This window comes from Mustela nivalis, assembly GCF_964662115.1.
Source record: "Mustela nivalis genome assembly, contig: HAP1_SCAFFOLD_504, whole genome shotgun sequence".
In the NCBI taxonomy this organism is placed as follows: Eukaryota; Metazoa; Chordata; class Mammalia; order Carnivora; family Mustelidae; genus Mustela; species Mustela nivalis.
Window position 1 is genome coordinate 415413 of NW_028136152.1, and position 7966 is coordinate 423378.

Consider the following 7966-nt stretch of genomic DNA (forward strand, 5'->3'; position numbering starts at 1 on the left):
CAGGCAGATTACAGCAGCTACTTTGTAGATCGAGAGTGGGAGGTAGGAAATCAAAAAGATGAAGTATATGTATTAGAGGATTTCTTTCTGTTTTTCAGCCATGGAGAGATTTTATTTTTTAGAGAGAGTGAAGGATTGGCGGGGAGGGGCCATGGGAGAGGGAGATGGTGACTCCAGGCTGAGCCAGGAACCTAATGCAGGCCTGATCCCAAGGATCAGAAACCCAGCTGAATGCAGACATTGAAATGACTGAGCCATCCAGATTCAGTCTCTGTTTTATTCTTTTCCTGTAATGGTAGGTTTTTTTTTAAATTTATTTATTTTCAGAAAAACAGTATTCATTATTTTTTCACCACACCCAGTGCTCCATGCAATCTGTGCCCTGTATAATACCAACCACCTGTTGCCCCAACCTCCCACCCCCCTGCCATTTCAAACCCCTCTGATTGTTTTTCAGAGTCCATACTCTCTCATGATTCACCTCCCCTTCCAATTTACCCCAAATCCCTTCTTTTGAAATAGAAGTAGTCTGCGTCTGGGCTTTGAAGGTGCTCTGTTTGTAATCCTCTTTTCTTATTTGATATTTATGATTCTCTCCAAAAGTGCAGTGAGGCTGCATTCCTCACTGCCAAACATAAGAGCCTTTGGAGACCCTCCTAGGCTCGTTGGAATTTCAGACCTGTGTGAAGACTGCTGAGCTGGTCGTACACCCTGGTGCTCGAGGTTCCCACTGAGCTGTTTCCTGGACGACCCGGCCCAGGACAGGGGCTCTAGAAGTGGGACCATTGTCTCTGCTCCTGTCTGATCCCACTGCTCCAGCCACACGGTAATGGACCTGCTCCCCACATCATGGTCCCAGACCACCCTTGGACCTTCCCTCAACCCGCTTGGGGCCTCCCCCAGTCTTTCCAGGGCTTGGGTGCTTGGCATGATTGCTGGCAAGTGCTGGGGTTTATATAGCTGTGCTCGCTGTGGAACCCTGTCTCCACACTGACAGCCTAGGGGAATTTGGATGTCATTTTCCCTCTCCTGTCACATTCACCTCTTCTCTGGGCTAGGACACTTGTGGGCTCTAGTAACACTCAAGTATGATTCCAGTGTCTATGATCAGCCCAGGCATAGGGCAGTACCTTTATTGCCCAGTTGCCTGTCACACTCATGCTCAGCACAAGCCAGGCCCATGAAAATCACCTCCATGCTAGCTGGTTTGACTCATGGGTCAACTGAGGTAGGACTAGGGAGGATGGCAGTAAACCCATCATCATTGCTCCACTGTTGCCATTTCACAGAGCAATCAGGTTGTCGGAGGTGAGAGGAGAAGGGAAAGAAGAAATTCATGATTCGGGGAAGGATGAGGGAGCATAGCAGGAGGGAGCCAAGAAAGGCAGGAAATCATGGGAACAGAAAGTCATGGGCAGCACCTTGGATGCCTCTTGAAAGAATGGGATGACAGGCTTTGGTTGCAGGTGCCAGTTCTGAAATGTAAGGACCAGAAAGGGCCCAGAGACCCTGGAGGACTTCATATCAGTGGATCATGGTTCTGGGGCTGATGAGATGGGGGGACTGCAGAGCTGAGGACAGAAATTGAGTATTTGGGTCAGGGACATGATCCTGGGAGAAGTGGCCTGAGTCCTCACCTCAGCCTGACTGTCCCCTTTCCCTTCGCAAGGCATGGCCATGTCTGTTACCATCACTCTGCCCAGAGAAGACTATTTCGCAGACTTAGAAGATTCAGAACAATAGATCAATAATCCGTGTGCCATCATTTCCTCTTTCATTCCGTTATACTCTTTCATTTCTTTCTTTTTAGTTTCTTTAGGTAATGAATTATTTTCTTTTGAGACGGAGTGAGATCATGGGAGGGGGTGAGGGGCAAAAGGAGAGAGAGAGAGAGAGAATCCCAGGCAGATTACCCACTGAGTGCAGAGCCTGACAGGGGACTCGACTCCACGACCCTGAGACCATGGCCTCAGGACTCACACACTTCACCAGCTGAAGAAACCAGGCAGCCCTCCTCTCTCTTACTGATAACCTCCTTTTGGTAGCTTCGGCTACTTTCCTCTTTCCTGCTTTTTTTGATTCTCATCCTGTAGGACCTGGGCTTATGCAGGCACTTGCTCTTCTCAGATCTTCAAATCTATAGTCTCTGTCCTCAGCCCTGCTCAGCAAATTCCTCAGCATTTTCCTGGTTTCTGGTCCCCAGTCTGCATGAAAAAGCGAGTGCACAAATGGGCCATAGGCAGACCGAACATGAAGATGGGTTTCTGACCACAACCAATCCAGGACCCAATCCTTGTTGTCAGCCGAGCAAGCAGGCTTACTATGTATGTCAGACTTGGAAGGAGGTTGGCTGCTGTATCTAGCAAAAGGCCAGGAATCTGCACCAGATCCCACAGAACAATAGGCCCTAATGGCCGTAGTTCTATCTGAGAGCTTCCCTAACTCTTGTCCCCACTCCCCACCTAGGTCTGACGGACCAGAAAACATCAAGTTGGGACCCCGAACAGGCACATAGGATGCCTCACTTCTAGACAGCTCACTGAGGCTCTCTGGGCCAATAGGCTCCCATCGGGCATAGCTGAGGCCTTCCCTTTTCCCCACTAGCATGAGTTCTCACTCTTCTGCTTGATGTGGAGTCTCTGCCAAATGCACATAATGGTGGCTTGACTCCCTTGCTCTCGCTAGCTCTGATATTCTTTGCCTGTTGTCATTTGCTTGGCCTTCCTTTACAGGACAGGTCATAACAGAGGTCCCGCCAAGACCCCGTCTGAGCTGCCGTTGCTTCAAAACCACAGCTTTCCAGCCTGGCACCTGGGCCTTCTTCTTGGGTCCCCCTTTTTTTTTGGCCTCCTTGGTGGAACCAGACCATTCCTTTTTGTCCGCTTATGCTATCCTTTTGGTTACAATGTTGTATTGTTGATTCTCAGGGTCCACAGTCTTTTTTTGATCCTTTTCATGAACAGAACAAAATCATGTAGTATCCATCTATGTGCCAGAACACACACTGAACCCTACCTTTTGGGGAGTATTTAAAATACTTCATTTAGATAAGTATCGATTTTATGTATTTCCCTCCACTGGTCCACTCATACAGAAATGTTGTGTTAAAAAAACAGTGATTCGTTTCTCATAATTACTCACGAAGAGCCTGTTTTTCCCACACACAGTGACCGAGAAATTGGTCCGTGAATTCACAAAGGTTGAGAGATAACGAAGTACCTAGCCTTAGCTACACACAGAGAAAAAGCAGATCAAATACATAGATGGTGAGAGAATGACTAATTTGATTAGTATGTGCTTAGAGAAATATGACTTTGGAAAATGGAATTGGTGTTAACACTGCTTTTGATTTCATCTGGGACCCATGTTCAACTTTGTTCTAGAAATGTCTGATGACTCAGGACGGTAAAAATGGATAGGGATGGTGTTTTCAGTCAAGAATGGGACCTCTATTTATTCTCAATATGTGTTTCTTTTCCCCTCTTCACCCTAAAGTTGGGCCAGTGACTCTATGGGGGGGGGGCAGGTCACCTCCCCTCATGTCATTTCCTTTCAAAAACAGAGGGATAATGTGTGAGACAAGAGTTCAACTTTGGAAAGGAAGTCTTTCCTCTCATGTGCCACCCTTGTCTGTGACTAGGCACCTGTCTGGACAGAAGGAGTTGGCCACTGTGCAGCTCGAGTGACTCTGAAAGGTCTATGATGACACCATCACCATGGCGACGAGAGAGACACCTCTGCTGTGCTGTCCAAAGGTCCCTCTTTGGGCTGAGTGAGTCATTGAGACAGGTACAACTCTCAAGGACGGAAACAGGATTGGAAATATTTTGTGTGGCTGCTGTTGTGATATGTTCTTACAGATCTCCGGACTGCTGTTTGCTGCTAACCAGATAGTTCCCTCTTCCTCCAAATATATTTTCATCATTGAAAATTTTCTCTCTCCCAACTTGTCATTCGGAGTTATACAAATGTTTTATAGTTTAGTTTTATCCCTTGATTTCTATTTTTGGTTAGTCTACCAAGCTAGCTGCCTTTTGTCCTTCGTTGTGAAAACTGTACTCCTCCCTGTGATATCCTGCACTACACCCTTGACACACTAGGTTCCCCTAGGGGAGAAAATACGGCAATGTCTATTTTCATTTCTGTCCAAAATTATATATTCCAATATATGTTCAATATATATATTCGCGATAAGCACCTCCTGAAGCCAACTTGAAACTAGGACCGGCTCCTTCTCCCCTGAACTGTGAACAGGCCTAATATGGGGAAATTCATCAATTCAATTAAAGGGGCCCACTGCCTCCAAACACCTCCACCCCCACCCCTCCTGGCTCAGCTCAGCCTGAGAAGCCTGGAGTGCCTGCCTTTGGGGACCCAGCTGGATTGCCTGCAGGAAGGACGCATGGATGAGCCTGAAAGTCCCACCCTCTGCCAGAGGAGAGAAAGTTTGTCATTTACCCGGGTGCTGGGCTGTCACCACTCCGGGTTCCTTCCTCGCCGGGCTCTGGGCGCTGAGCCCCCAGCCTGCGGGGAAGCGGCTGGACCTGGAAGCCCCGATTGGGGGCAGGAATCCTTTGGCGGCAGCTCGGCCGCCCCGCTCCCCCTCCGGAGCCCTTCTACCTGGCCCTGCCGCCTCGACCCTTACCTGAGGGGGTCTCGGCCACTTGCAAACTCTGCCAGCAGAGCCCAGCAGGCGCCAGGGTCTCCCTCGGCGACTCGCGCGTCCCGCTTGGCTCGCCCGCTCCGTGGGCGCCTTCCCCGCTGCCAGCCGCTGCAGTGGCATCCAGCAAAGCCGACTCGGGATCGCCTTTCTCGCCACCAAGCCTGCTCAGCGCCGGGTCCGGGGCGGGGGTGGGGGGCTGCTCTTCGGGGCTGGCGCAGGGGGCCACCGAGCGCGTGGCCAACGGGAAAGTGCAAGAGTGTGCGTCCTGGATTGCAGCAGCGGCGACAGCGGCGGCCGAGGACTAGGAGGCGGTGGCGACGCCAGCCGGCGAGCCGGGGAGGCGGACGGCGGCGCGAAGTGGAAGCCCGGTTCCCGCGAGCCTGGCGCCCGGGCGGGCGGCACTGCGAGTGCCCTGCGCCGGGACGAGGTCCCGAGCGCGCGCGGCCACCGGGTCGGGGGATGGCGAGGCCGGGGCACGGCGGGCGCGGGCGGCAGCTGGGCGCCGGGCGCCGGGCTCCGGCCGCTGTGCCTCGCGCTCGCCGCCTCGCGCGCTGCCTCGCTCGCTGCCCGGACTTCCTGTCTCAGGCCCGAGCTCCCCGCGCTGCCGCCGCCGCCAGCAGCACGCCTCAACCGGGCGAGCGCTGCCCCCGCTTAACTCCTTACGTGCCACCTGGCCCTCCCGCAGCCGTCCGCGGAGCCAGGCAACTCAGCCCCAGGCAGGCCTCCCGGCCTCGCTTTGCTTGTCTCTAAAATGGGCTCGCGGCCCGGCTCTGGGGAGTCGGGTAGAGAATTAACGGAGCAGATTAGTGATGCGAAGTGCCATGTGGCGGGCATTAAGGAAGTGCTCGATAAATGGCAGAGGATTGGCTGCTTCTGCTGCTGCTGCTGCTGCTGCTGCTGCTGCTGCTGCTGTGCTGGGTTAGCAGGTTACCTTGCAGAGTAAACACCCTGAAAAGGGCGGTTTGGTTTGCTGGTGTTTACTTTGTTCTTTTTAACTGGAAATAGGTTTAAGCTGTGTGACCCTGGGCTAGTCATTTACCCTCTCTGAGCCTGTTGCAGAAGATTCCCTCTGCACTGTGTGACCTTGGGTCTCAGCACCCCCTCTGAACCTCTTGTAGTAGCCTCATCTGTAAAGTGGGGGATGATCGATGTGGCTCACCTTCAAAGGACCTCCTGCAAATCTCTGGAAAGGGAGCTGCTCTCAAGAGAACCACCATGGAGCCAGTCTCCTAAATGCCAGGCACCTGGCCAGGGTAGTTCCAAACACATCACCTCATTAAGTTATGGAAACAACCCTAAGAGGCAACTTGTTTCTTTTCTTTCTTTCTTTCTTTCTATTTTTTTTTTTAAAGATTTTTTATTTCTTCATGTAACAGAGAGAGAGATCACAAGTAGGCAGAGAGGCAGGCAGGGCGGGGGAGCAGACTCCCCGCTATGCAGAGAGCCCGATGTGGGGCTCGATCCCAGGAGATCATGACCTGAGCGGAAGCCAGAGGATTAACCCGCTGAGCCACCCAGGCCTCCCGAGGCAACTTGTTTCAACTCCCCTTCGCAGGTGAGAGATTTGGCGCCCCAGGATGTTAAGTTCACCCAAGTTAGCATGCTTACAGAGGAATGGAGCTGGACCCAAGGACCTTCTGACTCCCAAACCAGTACTGTTAAGCTGGGGATTGAAGGAGAAGCTCTAATGTGGGCCAACCTTTGTTGAGGCTAGCAACCAGAATTTGCATCTGCATTTCTTTAATTAGAACATGTTGTATTTCCAATTATAAAATTAATTCTGGTCTAATGTAGGTATTTCAGAAAATACTAAAATATAGGAAGGAAAGCAAATCAACCCTATTCCTACCACCCAGAGGTAATAATGAAGATCTTGATGTAGTTCCCCCACTCTTTTTTCTATACCCACATGTAAAGGCAGTTCGCATAAGGCGAATAATCCCAAGCACACCATTCCGTATCAGGAGATAGGAAGGGTCTGGCAGATGCAATTCATGAACCCCTTGCTGAGGCTGGACCCCCCAGGTACCCCCAGCTTCAACAAACCCAGATGACAGTGACCCTACCACTAGTCCAATAGAAACCTTACCAGGTTGGGGATTTGTGCATTTCACCCAGTTACCATTGGACAAACCCTGCTCTGATGCTTTCCCTTCTCCCACTGTTCCTGTGTCTTTTAGAAGACCAAATCATTCCTTTGCCTGGAGTACAGAGACTACAGATGTCACACACACCTTCCAGGCTGCCCAACCCCATCAGGAACAAAGCATTCCCAGAGTGAAGTCCCCAGGAGGACCGAGGCAGTGCTACGGCTTAAAGGTGCAAGCAATCTGGGTTCAAATCTGTGCTCTGTCTCAAGCAGCTGTCACCTCTCTGAGTCTGTTTCACATCTATAACATGGGGCAGAAAGAACACCAACCCTCTGGAGTCGTGAGGCTTACACAAGACGAAGACCAGTAAATACTCAACTCATAGCAGCTATTGCTTTTCATTAGCGAGGAGAAGTGATCTGAATAACACTAATACTGATTGTCAACAACTGTTGAGTCCTTGCAAAGTGCAGGCACAATTCCCATTAATTCCTAACAACAACTTCAGGTGATCGGTATTAGGACTTAGTCCATTGAGAGATGGGGAAACTGAGGCCCAGAGAGATGAAATCCTCTGTCAGAGGGTACATAGTAAGCTCACAGTAGAGGTTGGGTTAGATCCCAGCTTTTCTGGCCCCTGCGGCCCAATCACCAGCACAATTCCAAATGGCAGACTTGGTACCTTTCCCATGTCCTCCTTGTCCCTCCCCAGCTCAGAACCCTCTTGCTCTGTCTGGGGGACAAACCTCCTCCTGGGAGTGATCTGAGTGATCTAGGGACTGACACCTGGCTATGGAGCCCCCTGCAAGGTGCTGGGGATCTGAGAACAGAGCTATTAATCTCCAGCAGCCAACGCCAATCCCCAGCGCCCCCTCAGGCATAGGCACTGGGCTCATGGAGAAATGGAAAAAGCCCCAGGCTGGGACTCAAGCAGGTGAAGTTCAAATGTTAGGCAAGTGTCCTGGATTGGTCACTCCCCATTTTCATCAGCCACAAAAGGACGAATAATGTTTTCCCTGCCTACTTCCTAGGGTTGTTGGGAAAATTATGGATTGGAAAACACCTTGAGGGTAGAACCATGTATAAATACACAGCTGTGATCTTAGAGTCATCACAGGCATCACCATACAAGCAGTACAACAGAGCATCGTGACATTCTGTAGCCGTGGAAACTGCGGGCTCTGGAGACAGGATTGTTTCCCCCCATATAATA